This window comes from Leopardus geoffroyi, chromosome B1, assembly GCF_018350155.1.
Source record: "Leopardus geoffroyi isolate Oge1 chromosome B1, O.geoffroyi_Oge1_pat1.0, whole genome shotgun sequence".
In the NCBI taxonomy this organism is placed as follows: Eukaryota; Metazoa; Chordata; class Mammalia; order Carnivora; family Felidae; genus Leopardus; species Leopardus geoffroyi.
The window spans coordinates 107303101-107320159 of record NC_059327.1 but is presented as its reverse complement, the minus strand read 5'-3'; the positions used below and the strand labels follow the sequence as shown (position 1 = coordinate 107320159).

General features: G+C 31.6%; 1 pseudogene; it reads right to left on the bottom strand.

Annotated features, from left to right (window-relative positions):
- Nucleotides 1-14131: 14131 nt before the first annotated feature.
- LOC123583117 lies at nt 14132-15408 on the bottom strand (annotated as a pseudogene).
- Nucleotides 15409-17059: the final 1651 nt, after the last annotated feature.

Sequence of the window (17059 nt, the reverse complement as noted above, 5' to 3'; positions counted from 1 at the left end):
ATGTGATTTACTTTATCGCAATACTCATTTTTTTGTAGTGGTCTGGAACCAAAGACACAGTATCTCCAAGGTATGTCTGTATTAAATTCACTTGTGAGTTGTGATATTTTCAACCTCTGATGGGTTTATTGGTATAGAATCCCATCCTGAGTTGAAGAAGATCTGTATGCCCTGGGGATGATCTACTCTAACCAGTTTCCTGTTTGACCTTAATTATTACAATCTTTTAACCTGATTAGTGCCTAGACTGATTCTCAATATCACTAGCAGTCTTACATTATGCTATAAGCAATTCTTTCAGGTACACAGTCAAGGCTAAGAATTAAGCTATAGAAATACTGATTAATTTTGTATGAGACTACATATAAAGATAACTGAGAATTACCTTTATGAATTGGTCAGTTTTATTGGTAAATAATCAAGTAATAATTTAACTATATAATAATATTGTTTTGTTAATTTATAGTTTAGAAATGATAATTTAAACCTACCAAGCTTGTGTATAATACACTTTAACTGTATGTCTTATGATTAAAGACCAAATGTTTGCATGAGACGGGAGAATGAATTGCATGCGTATTCCTGACTTTCCATTTAGCTTTTTAAATTTTTTTTTAAATGTTATTTATTTTTGAGGGAGAGACAGAGAAAGAGCATGAGCAGGGGAGGGACACAGAGAGATGGACACACAGAATCTGAAGCAGGCTCCAGGCTCTGAGCTGTCATTATAGACCTGACCTGGGGCTCAAACTCACAAACTAGATCATGACCTGAGCCAAAGTCAGATGCTTAACTGACTGAGCTACCCAGACACCACTTTTTAGCTTTCTTTTTAAAAATAATTGTTTGCTCAATAGTGTCCAATATAAATATGTAGTCAGCACATACACATATTCTTCTGTTATGTGTTTTATATATCTCAATGAAAAAGTTCAAATTTAGTTTAATGCACAACCGTTATTAGAAAATATAGAGATGTTGAACTTACATCACTCCAAGTAACTGTAATCCACACTCCAAAGTCAATTGATTATTTCTTTTTCCCTTCATGAAACCCTAAACTATAAAACTTCAGCCTTTATAATTGTTCAGTGATATTTTACCAACAGCAATCTTGAGTCCTTCTTTCTGTCTTCATTGAAGCATTAGCAAAGATTGAGGGATATGGTCCAGAAAATAGCTGTCTTTAAGGACCTAAATAAAACATGAGATTCCCATCAATAGGCTCTGTAATAGTTATATGCATTTAAAACTTTGAATTTTCTTTTGTTTTTAAATAATTTCCTCAGGGAACATATTTTATAAAAATATATTGACTTTCTTCCTATAAGTCTTTATTTGTAATGGGGGTGTGAGTGTAAACGTGTCTGTGTATAGCAAAAAAACAAAAACAAAAACAAAAACCTGCTAATACTGGGTATCTAAATTTTTAAGACGTTTGAGGAGTAAACCAATTGTGAAATACCATCTTTTACAATTACACATATATAGCATTAATTTGTAATGCACAATTGTAATTGCTAATCATTTGGAATGCAGATCTTGGAGTCTAGGGTAAATAAAACAAATTAGTGACTATGATATGATGAAGAAATTAGTGATTCAGCAGTGTTAATTTGCATTATAATCATTTTCTGAAAAACTGTTGGACTATGATGAGAAAATATGTATTTCTTAATGTTACTTTAGATAAAAAGCTTCCTCATGAGTCTAAATACACATGTGACTGGCATTACCAATGTTCATCAGCCTAAAATGCTATACATCTATTGGGCAAATATTAAGTAAGCACTAAGAACTCCAAAAACTGCTTTTAATCTTTCTATTAAATGTAAATTGTTGAATCTGAATCCTCAAATTTTGGGACTACATGTTATAAATATATATATTTATTTATACTTTATATATAATATATAATAAGCTTTTACATGTGTATATGTAATTGCAAACTGCCCAGTTTTCATATCTGTAAATAAGGGTGGTGATTAGTTTGCTCTTTTATAAACATTTGCAAATAAATAAATGCCAATATAAAATTTGCATTTTCCATAAAGTTGGTGGAGAGATGGAAAACAATATATCAAATATTAAAATTTATTTGTTTTTAAAGATAGGTCAAAATTTCATGAATTTTAATTGCAAAGGAATCTTTTTTTTATAAAAAAATATAGTATTTATATTAATATGTCTATCTCTATCATATCCTATATATATATATATACACACACACACACACACACACACACACACACACATAATAATTATGTCCTCAGTGTTTTGTTTTTCTTGGAAGCATAAATGAAAATGCGTTATAAGACAGGCTTTTAATTCTTTTTCCCATAAAGTGGTTTTAGTGTATTCAAACCTGACCACCTCAAAACTAACTTTCCAAGGTATTATGCATTATGGGGGTTCCTACATAAGATTGTCATGGAAATCAAATATTAAAGTAAGAGTTCATAGTTTAATATTACTAAAAACATATAAAGTAAAATCTTTTTCTCCCTACCTTATTATTTTTTCTAAATATTATGGAAGGACTTCTGAGAATATTTAAATGATAATAAGCAGTGTGCTAGAAATTTGTTACTTTTAGTCTATGAATGGTAACATCAGTTAAATCATATGTGCAAAAAAATTTCCTTATCCTTTTCATAAAAAATTCTCTGACGTGTTTGATAAAATAGATCTTCAAAGCTAATAAGCTGGAAATTTGTTATTTTTTAAACTATGAGCAGTAACTCTTCAATTAAATCATATGTGTAAAAAAACAAATTCTTTATGCTTATTCATAAAGAATTATTTGACGTGTTCATAGAAATATATCACCTATTGCCTAATCTGTTTTGTTGATCATTATATTTTCGTCTTAATGCTAACCTCTTCATTATCACTGACAATGTAGCATATGATTACAAACAGTATTTATAGAAGTTGACATTTATGGAACACTGTTCCAAATGCTTTACTTTTCATTTAATCTTCCCAAAACTCTGATGTGGCCAGTATCATTCCCCATATTATAGATAAAGTAACTGAGACTTAGAATAGGGTCTGCATGTAGATAGTAGATAAGACAGCAGACTCAGTGGTCAATTGCTTACATTCTTATTCCAGCGCTGTCATTTACCAGAGAATTTGGATAAATGCTGTAAACTCTAAGTCATCTGTTTCCTTATTGGTTAAAGGAAATTGTTTATATTTTTTATACAAACAAACAATATTAAATGTATGTCCTGACCCAGACATTAAGATAGATAAAAATGTGCTATATTTTAATTGGTTAATCATGATGCTGGTATTATTCCGTCCAGTGGATGTTGGAATTGTAACTCTCTTAGGATATTTAGGGGTTTTAATACTTATAGATATAAATTATTTCTTTATGGCTCAAAAACCATGAAGTCTATAGATGTGTCATTGAGCTCAAAATGGACATTTAAAGAATCCTGAAATTAAATAATTAAAATTTTCTGATTTTTAAATAATTTTTCTTTATTTAGGTGTAATTGACATACAATATTACATTAGTTTTCAGGTATACAGCTTAGTGATTCACATTTCTATACATCATAAAATTGTAATCACAGTAAGTCTATTTACCATCTGTCCTCTTACAAAGTTAATACAATATTATTGACTATAATCCCTAAGTTATACATTTCATGCCCATTACTTATTTACTTTATAATTGTAAGTTTCTACTTTTTAATTCCCTTTACTCATTTTGCCCTACTGCAACCTCCTTTCCCTCTGGCAACATAAAACTGTTCTCTGTATTAAAAAATTATTTTTTAATATAACATTTCTTATTCTACAGGGAAGGAAAAACCCCAAATAGCAATACATGTTGGACTGTCTCAATTAAAAAGATATGTTAAGCTGAATTTAAAGAAAACCTAACATTGTAAAAGAACATAATGAATGATTATTCTGCACTGCATTCCAAGCACAGTGTTACTTTCACCAAACCAAGAAAATATATTAGACAAAGTGTATTTGAAAATTTCACTTTATTTTCAAGTTCATCACAAATATGCTTACAAAACAGAACATCCCAAGCATATATATATTTTTTTAAATTTACACTCTGACTTATAAAAACTGTTAATTAGTGAAAATGTTGACCTTTATTTTTCATGTGCCTTTTGAAGTAATTGAACTAATGAGTAGAAAAGGCATAAATGTGAAATGTTGTTAGTTTTCAATTTTCTAATAAAACTATATATAGTGATTACTTTATTGAATTTAGTAATTTCTATTAGTACTACTGAATGTGACTTTAAAAGAAACTTCATTTTACTGAATATCTCAGTCTTTCTCAGTAACAGTAGAACTCTACTAGCAATAATACAGGATAGTCTGGGTGCTTAAAGCTGAAATTAAGAAAATTTTTAAGTAATAAAAATATATATGTAGCACAAGTATAGAGCAGTATCCAGGGTTTAGAAAGTGGGGGATGTCTTCATGGTTTCATAGCTGAGTACTAGCAAACAGGAATACAATGACCCCATTTAAATTCAAGAGAATTAAACTTTAGGTCATGAAATTTTAAGTATAAGATAATTAGATTCCCTCATTTGTATAAAACTGTTTGAAAATAAAATGGAAAGTCAGTCACAGGTGAACCATACGTCTAAAAGAAAACAGTCTAAGGTATAATTAATCTTTCCTAAAATGACAGTAAAGTTTCCAATTTCAATTGTTTATCTCATGTATGTCCTGTACTATTAACAGTTTTTGCTTCTTATATTTTGGTGTTCTGTCATTTGACATATAAATTCAGCTATAAAATTAATAGTAAATATGATAGCTTAGAAAGCTGATTTATTAGCAACACATTTTTTATCACATTTTTGGGTATCACATATTGTCAAGGGTATACACTGTTAATGAGCATCAAGTGAATAGTCTAAAAGATGTATAATTTTATAAAGAATTAAACCAATAACCTGCATTCTAAGAAACAGATTTTGACATAGGTGAAGGCAACATGATAGATGATAATTCTAATTATTCCTGAAATACCATGTTTCAGATTTGTTGCAATTATTAATAACTATTTTATTTGGCATGATAGAATATTTTCAGGATTTGGGGGATTCAGTATGCATTAATCATGTATTGGAAACTTTATTCACAGAGACTAAAGTGGTAGAGAATACCCTCATTAAATAAGACACAAGTATACCTTTCTGCCAAGGATATTGCCAGTATAGGTATATCCTTTTAATTATTTGCTAAAATAGTACATATTGGTATATAATCAGGATTTGAGCACTCATGGTAGGAAATGTATAGCTTTCATGTCAAAATTATATCATTGTTGAAAATAAGATACATAATTTCTTAAGACATTATTATGTGTAATGGTTCAAATAGTTCAATTCAAATTCAATTCAAAACCAAATTCATTTTTTTCTCAATACTAGATGATTTTACCTATCTTTCTTAAGAAAGATAACTTCATGGTATTGGGGCTTATTTAAACAAATATGTCTAAATATTGCCACAGCTTATTAATGAAGTAACAATAAAGAGACAAATAAAGACTGAAGTAGAAAACTGTTTGTCAGTGCCTCTCTTTAGAATTTTTTGATACTGCAAACAGCATACTCTGAAATACTCTTGAAAGTATATATCATATTCTTTAAGGGTTTTCAGTAGTGGAGCTCTTGGCTGTCTCAGTTGGTAGAGCATGTGACTCCTGATCTTGGGGCCTTGAGTCAGGCCCCATGTTGGATGTAGAGCTTACTTAAAATAAATTGTAACATTTAACATTCCAACATACATTTATTGATTGGGCTTCTAAAAATGATGCTGGAAGAAGTCTGCAGTTAGAAATCTGTAAATTCTCAGTCAGTATTCAATACAAATATACAAAATTAGGATGGTTTACAAACATTTGCTGCTATTTTCAATGATATATAATTATAGGCTAACTTCAGAGAAATAAATGATAAAAAGTGAAAGGCAGAAATTGTGAAGTCCTGTTGGTGACTTTTGCCTCCTCTCCTTGATTCAGGGTATACTACTACGCTCTCCTAGGGAATTGTAAACATTACTTCTCTGATTGAAAACTGTTCATTTTAAATGGCAAGTTTTATTCTTCAACTTGGTTTTAAATGTTAAAAAATGGGTGGCTTATATGAAGCCTCGTATATACACATTACATAAATACTCATTAAGAACTCAGTGGGTGCCAAGTGATACTGAATTGTTTCATTATTTTGTGATTCACACTATGTGTAGACAGCTTTTCTATTTTGTTCATCAATGTATCCCTTATGCCAATTATAATTTTGCCACATAACACTTGTATGGCATATATTGGTTTAAATGCATCTAATTGAATTAAGTATAAATCAAATAGACAATGAAAGGAGGGATTGCAAAGAAATTTCTCTTTGTAGTTTATGCAGAATAATGGAGTAGAACAAAATGTAAAAAATAAAAATTAAAAAAATCGAGCAGGACGGGCAACGTCATAAGATGCCAAGGTATATTATATGTTCTATTATGTTCAACAAAGTTGCTAAACTTATAAATTACCAGAGAAGCATAACTAGAAAGAGAAGCAAGGAAATTATTTGCTGAAAGTACATAAGCTCATATAAGCTAGCCTATCGGCTATTTCTGTGTATTATTTCCCTATAAAGACATCAACAGGGTTTAAAAGTAAAGTTTCTTTCTATATTAAGCAAGCATTAAAGACCAGTAAAGAAGACTCCCAGAAACTTTAAAATAATTTCTATCAAATAAAATTGCATTGCAAATAAGGATTCTAATACCCAAGTTGGGGCTGAGTCATGTCTCAAGTGCTGGTGAAATTAGCATCTAGAGTTTGGAGTATCAAGTTCTACTGGTAAAGTCCCTGAATGTACTCCCAATTACCAGGAGGCATTTTGAGGTGAATGGATAGTAAGCTTTTAGTAGTGGATAAAGACAAATGTTTCCAAAGCTTCAATAAAGCAAGGGAATAGCCCAGAATATATGTGAAATTCTATAATTAGTGTGGGTAACTTAAAAATATTGTATTTTAACATGTAAATAATAAATACTCATTAAAATAAGAGCATAAAACACAAAAGAGCGATATAAATAATGTATAATTTCAGCATGACAGCACTTCCCATATTGTACGATTAATATGTTAACTACAAAAACATACCACAATAATTGATGAAGAAAAATTTTAATACTTTCCTTTCATTTTAATGTCATTCTACCCACTATGGTAACTTAAGCAAATGATTAAATGAAACAAAGGACAAAATAGAAAAAAAAAAGCAATATTATAAGGTTGAAGCATATCCTTCGCATCTTTGGGTAAAATATACAAATTATGGAGTTATTACTATTGTGGTTTGTGTTATGTTCTTAAATGTGCAATTTTACTTTTCTCTAGCTTCATTGAGATATAATCAACATACAACATTATGTAGGTATAAGGTGTACAACATGTTGATTTAATTAATTTATTTATTTATTTACTTAGAGAGTAGGAGAATGTGCAAAGTGGGGAGGGAAAGAGAGAGAAGGATAGAGAGAATCCCAAGCAGGCCCCGTGCTGCTAGCACAGAGCCCAGTGTGTGGCTCGAAATCACAGATTGTAAGTGAGACTAGGATCTGAGCTGAGAGCAAAAGTCGTTCCCTTAACAGACTGAACCACTCAGGAGCCCAGGAAAAATGTATAATTTTAATAAGCTAATTATTTTGTATTTTGTTTAATTCATATAGCCTTATCATGGCATCCCATCACATCACTATTCTTAATTTAGTATTATTTTATGTTGTGCTTTTATTTGTCAGGCACTTCTGTAAATGTATTTATAAATATTGAGTCATTTAATTCTCAAAATAACCCCAAAGCTGGCTACTATGAACTTTACAGATGATAAAATTGAGGCATAATTAGGTAAACTAATCTGTACAAGTTCAGGCAGCAAGTATATGGTAGAGTTAGAATTCAAACTCAAGTATTCTGCTTTTAGAATCTAACTTCTTAACACAAAACACTATTGCAGAACTGTACATTGCTACAAAAGTTTTAAAAATAATCTGGAAATATTTATCACAATGAAAATACATCCACATTCTGGCATTTTATGTTATTTAAGAGTTAGATGCGTATATACAAACCCTGAGGATATTGGAAAAATGGAAATTCAGAGTAATATATTACAAAACTACTTCTGGAGTCTTTATTTATTTTTCTGCATGTACTAATTACTACTTTTACCCTACAATGATATTAAATTGTTTACAGTAATGTGGTATTTTCTGAGGAAATTTTCCTTTCCTTTCCTGTTTCCTGAGAGTTTTTCATGGGTTTTTGTTTCGTTTCAATGAAATATTTACTCTTTCACAGAAACTTTAAGAAACACAAGAGATGAACATAGGGGAAGGGAAGGAAAACCCAGATAAAAAGAGAGGGAGGCAAACCATAAGATAACCACTCTTAAATAAGGAGAACAAACTGAGGGCTGCTGGAAGGAAGGCAGGTGGGAGGGATGGGTGTCAAGAAGGGCACTTGGGATGAGCACCAGGAGTTACATGTAAGTGATGAATCACTGAATTCTACTCCTGAAACCATAACTACACTATATGTTAACAAACTTGGATTTAAATAAAATAAATAAATAAATAAATAAATAAAAATGAAATCAGTTTATCAAATTAAAAAAAAAAACTGGGGATAAGTTTTGAAATTTTTAATGTTGTTAAATATTCCACTTAAGAACACAGCATTCTTCCCATTTGTTCAAAAAGATTTTACAATCTTCAGTATTATTTTATGAATTTTTAATGTCCTCTTTCATTCATATTAAATATCCTTCTATCCTTGTTATTATATAATTTTGTACTTTTTAAATAATTTCCTCATTCCCATTAAGTTCAGTCTGAAGAATCCAGTAGGGGTAAATGGTAAATTTACTGAAGTTTCTGTGATACTTCAAATTCCGCAGGTGTAGACTCATTGCAGTTTCAATCTTCTTCGTTAATTTTCTGGCTGCTATTTACTTTTTTTTTTTTACTTTTGTTTTTTTAATGTTTATTTCTGAGAGAGAGAGACAGACAGAGCACGAGCTGGGGAAGGGCAGAGAGAGGGAGACAGAATCTGAAGCAGGTTCCAGGCTCTGAGCTGTCAACACAGAGCCTGATACGGGGCAGGAACTCACGAACCATGAAATCATGACCTGAGCCGAAGTTGGACACTTAACTGACTGAGCCACCCAGGAGGCCCAATATGTTTTAAATATTCTCCCCAGTGAGTTTATCTTTACATTATATTTATTTCTGATATAGTCCATTTTACCTTTTTTTGAAGGAAATATTATGAAGAATATGAACTAGGTGATCATAGATAAACATCAGGTATATATATTTATATGTAAGGCTGTATGTAAAAATCAAATATATATTATACATATGCAATATAATTGCATGTGTAAACATCAAAAAGACTAAGAAGATAGTTTGAATCTCTTCTAAATTTGCATCATTTAAAAACATAGTTCTTGGGATTTTTCTTTCCCCATATTATATATAATATGCATAATTTAAAAATCAGAAGAAAAGTGATAGGTATTTAAAGAGTAAAACACTTTTGATAAAACATATGTAAAGAGACAATATAGGTAATTAAACACTGCCTCTCACAGGCATATCCATTTATTTATGCCTTTTCAACAATTGTGTCTATTCATATGCTTAAGTTCCAAGCAAAGTAATAGCCAATAAAATCTTGAGGGAAAAATACAGGGACACCTGCATTCACCCACAAGTGGAATTTTTTTCCTTAAAAATGAGCTCAAGTTGAATGTTGATTTTAGTTCCTTTTCTAAGAATATACTGTCAAGTCATTGCTACACTACTTAAAGGAGGAATGATTAAATTCAGAAAGGGTTAGCTTAATATAATTCATCAAATATTTAGTATTAACTGTAGCTTCAAGCAATAGATCTACCTTATTTATCATAAATACAAATAAAAGAAAAAAATCAACAATACTGTTTTGAAATCTCTTTTCATGTCTGGAATGAATTAGTTTCCATGCTTTCAAAAACATATTTTAAATATAGTAGGTAGATATTATTGTGGTGTTATTTTTGTTATACTAACATTTTACTGTTGGAGAAAGGAGATTTTCCAATTATTTCTACCACATTTTAATTGCATCCTAGATAGGACTAATTCTTTTTTTTTTTTTTTTTTTTAAATTTTTTTTTCAACGTTTATTTATTTTTGGGACAGAGAGAGACACAGCATGAACGGGGGAGGGGCAGAGAGAGAGAGAGACACAGAATTGGAAGCAGGCTCCAGGCTCCGAGCCATCAGCCCAGAGCCCGACGCGGGGCTCGAACTCACGGACCGCGAGATCGTGACCTGGCTGAAGTCGGACGCTTAACCGACTGCGCCACCCAGGCACCCCTAGATAGGACTAATTCTTGAAAAAATATTAAATTAAAATATTAGCTTCTTAAACAAACAACAACAAAAAACCTGGCCCTTTAAATGTCACAAGTCATTATAAAAGACTCTAATGTTCCTAAATCCTCCTCTTCATCTTGATTTATGACACAATTTTTCAAATTGAGATTCTAGAGTTAAAACAGAAAACAAAAACAAAAATCATGTTGGATTAGAATGAGGGCAACAATGTGAATAAAAGTTTCATTCCTCTGATATTACTGTTATGAACTAAGATCCGTTACAGATTCTTCATAACCACTACTTTCTTCTTATAGAACCTGCTTTTTTAATCCCCAAATCTGTCAAAAAAATACTCTGAAATTATTCTTGTGTACATTTAATTGCTTTTATATTTATAGAAATATTATAATTTTAATAAACATGTTGGAGGTAGTAGGAAGTCAGAAATATCTAAAATAACTCTAAAACTTCAGCGTTAATTAGCTACATTTTGAAGATAGACCCCAATGTGATAACTTTTTCCTATGTATCTTTTAACTTATCATAAAATCGTAATGTTTACTTAATAAATAATGCTGCTCAAACTTAAACTTAATGATTATAGTTTGATTTGGAACAAGTAATATCAGCATTTTTCCTGTTTTGAGTTACTTGGAGTTAACTCTAGGTAAAATGGCATGTAATACTGATGTTGGAGAAGAAGTTAGAGGGAGTTCGTGAAATTTCCCCCCCTCCTCCTCCCCCTCCTCCTCTAGTCTCTCCTGCATTTATTCCTACCATTTTAAGATATTTTTTTTTTTATTTAAATTCAGTGGTGGGGCGCCTGGGTGGCTAAGTCAGTTGAGCGACTTAGGCTCAGGTCATGATCTCACGGTTTGTGAATTCGAGCACCGCGTCAGGGTCTGGGCTGATGGCTCAGAGCCTGGAGCCTGCTTCTGATTCTGTGTCTCCCTCTCTCTCTGCCCTTCCCCCACTCATGCTCTCTCTCTGTCTCAGAAATAAATAAACATTAAAAAATTTTTATTGAAATTCAGTGGACAGACATGTAATCACCTGAGAGACGCTGAATCAATTGAAGTGTAATTGACACCCAATATCCTATTAGTTTCAGGTGTACATAATAGTGATTTAATATGTTTATGTATTATAAAATGATTCCCACCATAGTTATCATTTGTCACTGCACAAAGTTATTACAGTATTACTGACTATATTACCTGTGCTCTACATTACATCCCTATGACTTATTTATTTCATAAATAGAAGATTATACCTCTTAATTGCCTTTTCTTATTTTGCCTGGGCACCAGTCCCTGCCCACTCTCTTAACCAAAAGTTTGATTCATGTATCTGAGTTTGTTTCTGTTTTATGTTTATTCACTTGTTTTTTACATTACACATACAAGTGAAATCATATTTGTCTTTTTCTGTCTTAGTTCACTTAGCATGACACCCTTCACGTCCATCCATGTGGTTGCCAAAGGCAATATTTTCTTCTTTTTTTATGGCTAATATTCTATTGTGTGTGTGTGTGTGTGTGTGTGTGTGTGTGTACCACATTTTCTTTATTAACTCATCTGTTGATGGACACTTATGTTGCTTCCATATCTTGGCTATTAAAATCCTGCAATGAACATACGGGTGCCTATATCTCTTTGGACTGGTGTTTTACTTTGTTGTTGTTGTTGTTTTGTTTGGTTTGGTTTGTTTTGGTTTAGTTAAATACCCATAAGTGGAATTACTGGATCATATGACAATTCTGTTATTTGTTTGTTTGTCTGTTTTTTGTGCATTTTTTTTTGCAAAATCTCTACACTCTGCACTGATTTACATTCTCGCCAACAGTGAATGAAGGTTCTCTTTTCTTCACATGCTTGTTATTTTTTTGTCTTTTTGATAATAGCCAATCAGACTTGTGTGAGGTGGTATCTCATTGTGGTTCTGATTTCTATTTCCATAAAGATTAGTGATGTCAAGCATCTTTTCATGTGCCTGTTGGCCATCTGTATATCTTCTTTGAAAGAATGTCTATTCAAATCCTCTGCTCATTTTTAAATCAGGTGATTTATTCTCTTGACATGAACTCATATAGGTGTTTTATATATTTTGGATATTAACCACCATGAGGTAAACAATTTTCCAGTCTAGCTCCCATTTAGTAGACTGCATTTTTGTTTTGTTGATGGTATCCTTCATTGGACATAAGTTTTTAGTTTGATGTAATTCCTTCTGCTTATTTTAGGTTTTTTTTAAGTTTACTTATTTATTTTAAGAGAGAAGGGGGGGGGTGGAGGGGGAGAGAGAGAACCTTAATCAGGCTCCACACTGGCAGTGCAGAGATTGACGTGGGACTTGAACTAATGAATCATGAGATCTTGACCTGAACCAAAGTTGGTCGCTCAACCGAGTGAGCCACCCAGGCACCCCTACAAGGATTTATTAAACTCCAAACATTTATATCCTATAAGCAACTGAACGTTTTTACTCTATTCACAAAATAAAATCTCACACAAAAAGCCAAAGCTGATAGAATTGGTTTTCTTCATCCCCAACCCCTGCACAAACCTCTCCACCCAATTTTCTAGTTATATTAGTTGATTTGTCCTTGAGTCCAAGATAATGACTCTGGTATTATTCTTGGTTCTTCTTTCTTTCTCAGGACCAATATCTAAATGTAAACCAGAGAATACTTTTTTTTTTTTCTTATAAATGACAGCAGTACACAAACCTGGGCAGTTCTTCTCATACCCAGTATCACTGTTTTGAACCATAATTCATAACCTGAATATAGAATATGGACAGAGATAAGGTAAAAATCATGCTGAAAATTTCACCTTTATCTTATTTCCACAGACATTTAGTGGGTCCTTAAAGCTGCCAAACAGCTGCATTACTAGTCTCAGAAGATAATCTCATTTCCTTCTTTACTGAGGAAATTGATGTAATCATTAAGGGCTTTTTCACCTAATGTCCTACCACAAATTCTCAGTACGTGTTTTTCCTTTCCACTTTGAGCAGAGATGCACTTTCCACTATCCTATATGAAACCAATTCATTTACTTGTGCAGTGGGGTCCATTCTGCTTCTCTACTTCAGAACATCATTCTACCAACTCTCCCTTGTCTTTTCTACACTAAAAGTTTTTCATTCAAGACTACATCATTTCTAGTGGTTACTGGGTGGCTCAGTTGGTTGAGCATCTGACTCTTGATTTTAGCTTCAGGTCATGCTCTCAGGGTTGTGGGATGGAACCCACGTTGGGCTCTATGCTGAGTATGGAGACTGAGATTCTCTCTCCCTCCCTCTGCCCTTCTCCCCTGCTCTCTCTCTCTCTCAAATTAATTAAAATATGTTTAAATCTATGTCTTTTCCATAAGCATAGAGCAAACCAAACAAGATAAAGCAAAAATAAGTGTTCTCTTTTGCTTGAAAACTCTGCTGTCTTATGAGTTACTGTTACTTTCTCTATTCCTTTTATTCCATGATCTCTCTATTTTTAAATAAATTAATGCTTTACACATCAAAATTGGATTTACAAGTCCCCATTACCATACTTATCAATATTAAGTTTCCTAAATATTTTCTGCATTAGTTTTCTTGATTATAAGTTGTCAATAATATAGAAACATCTTTAACATAAAAGTACATTTAATTGCATCTGTTTCCCATGAACACACTAGTCATTTAATGATTATTATATTGGCCATTGCCATTGGTTGGCAGGAGGCTCTTCCAGTTAAAATTTCCACTGAATCATTTTTCTTGCCAGACTTAGTTCATTTTCAGCCTGAAGAATCACCTCTCCTAATTGGCCACCCTGAAGATGGTCTTCTAATCTCTTAACATCTGATTCCATTTAACCATGTTCAGTTTCTCATTCATAATCTGTTTTGTATACTCTTGATATGCTGCATTTTTAGGAATTTGTTCAAGAACATCAAGAATCTTTGTGTACAATATGCTTAGCCATTTGTGTGGACCCTCACATATAGCCAAACACACAAGGCCAGTGGTCTTCTACAGCAAACCCACCATAATGTCTCCATGATCTCTTAAAACTACTCCAAAGTTTTCACCCAGACCACTACGTAAGAAATAACTGTTGATATTGTCAAACAATTTATTAAACTATCTCTATTATAATGGATTCTACTTTTAAAATATTGCTTTTAAATAGAGAATATGATGCAATCTAATATTTGAATAATGTCTTTAAATGATCTTATCTTGAAGAAAAGGATTGCTTGGAATATGTGTTGTGTATCCTTAAATATATTCAAATTCTTTTTCTGTCCTATTTCTTTGATTAGTTCCTTCAACACATTATTTAATAAAATTGGAGATAGCAGGCATTCTAATCTCATTCCTGATTTTAAGTGATATGGTTGTCCTATTTCAGCATAATGTATGATATTAGCTTTCGGGTTTTAAAAAAAAAAAAAAAAAATTTTTTTTTTTTTTTCAACGTTTATTTATTTTTGGGACAGAGAGAGACAGAGCATGAACAGGGGAGGGTCAGAGAGAGAGGGAGACACAGAATCGGAAACAGGCTCCAGGCTCTAAGCCATCAGCCCAGAGCCTGACGCGGGGCTCGAACTCACGGACCGCGAGATCGTGACCTGGCTGAAGTCGGACGCTTAACCGACTGCGCCACCCAGGCGCCCCGTCGGGTTTTTTTAATAAGATAGTATTTGATAATTTTTTAATTTTAATCTCAAATAGATTTTGATTTATAATAAATATATTTCTATTTTTTTAGATAATCATATACTTTTCACCTTTAATATATTAATGTGAATTATATTAATATATGTCTAAAGTTATAGAGAGAAAACTGGTAGGAAAAAGGTAAATTTTATAAGACAGTAAAGCAATAATTTAAGTTCTAGCATTTAACTACAAAGCCTACGAATTTATCCATTACCATATATTATCAATAATCTTATGCTATGTACAGGGGACATAGGGCATAAAGTTGAAAGTAAAAGAATAGAAAATAAGACATGAGTTTTTCTGTGGTTTCCCTATTATGTGACTAGATAAAGATTTTTTTTTTTTACTGTCTCTATTCAGTGTTACACTTTCAAGCACATCTTTGCATTATAGCATGAATGCTACAATCCAAACAACCACTATAGTACTCATACATAGTGTCACAGATTTTTTTTCCATGAATTTTTTTTTTTTTTGACAAAATGTACTCTTGTACCTAGTGGGTAATTAATTCAAGTAAATACATGAATAAAGAAATTTCCATTTTTAGGCTATAGACTTCAAATAATTCAGTTTTTTGACCTTAGATATTATTTTTATTAAGTCTTTTAGTTTTAATTTTAGTGTATACATGTAGTGTTATATTAGTTTCAGGTACATAATATACTGATTCAGCAATCTATACATTACTCAGTGCTCATCATGGTAAGTGTACTCTTTCATCCCAGTCACTTATTTCCCCCTTCCCCCCCCACTCACCTCCCCTGCCATCACCATCAGTTTGTTCCCTATAGTTAAAGAGTCTGATTCTTGGTCCCTCGTTCTCTCTCTCTTTCTCACCATTTTTTTTCTCTAAGATGATGTGAAGTTCTAGAGTCATAAAGTTTAAAGAATTTTACTTGCACATAATTTATTTGCATGTCAGGTCAGTTTAAAACACATTTACACTTATGGACTAATTATATACATTTACCACAACTTTTTATTATTCAACTATTTGATAAGTCAAAGTATTTCTTAATTTTCCAGTCATTCAAAGATTGTCTTAAGATAAATAACAGAGAAGTATTTCATTGAAAAATGATATTAAGATTCATAACCAGATATTGAAGATTGGGATGGAAAATTACTTCATTAAATTACATCAAGAGGGATGAAGGACAAATTTTTAGAAAAGATAATGACTTCAGATTTAATTAAAATGTTAAATTATTGTCAGAATAAAGGTCATAACCATAAAATGTAATTGAAAGGAGTTCATTATCACTTACCCCAAGGTATTATTTCCATTTCAAAGTATATATTGCATATTTGAGAATAAAATATAGAACGAATATTTTTTGTGATGAACAAACTGGGAAGATAAGAATTTTTATACATTAAAAAGCTTGGTTTTTAAAAATTCATCATATCTCTCTACATCTTTAGTCTACTGTCTTTAATCTGTACTCTAGTAATTTAACAATAATTTTTGTGATATTGTGGGCTAATAGAGTGATGGGAACCAGTACAATTAAATCTTCCTCACATTATCAAAGTGTCCTTTTATAACCATTCTAAAAAGTAGATCTTTTTAAAATGTCTGCTAATCTCTATCATTTATGATACATGTAGGAACTTTATTGTATAATCAAAGATATATATCATCATATAATACTATCAGTATGAAGCTATAAGTAAAATATGCACCCAGTTTCAGTTCCTGGGATCACTAATGTTACTGCAACTACACTTTTTGGTGTCAAAGAGGAGAGAATATAGTGTATTTTGACAATTTTGAGACTTCTATTAGTTGTATAATTATAGAAGAATATCACTAAGTCTCCAAAGTCTTCTCATTTGTCAAATAAGGGAAGTGATAATAAACTTTAGGATTTAAGTATAACTTTTACAATCTGTAAAACAAATA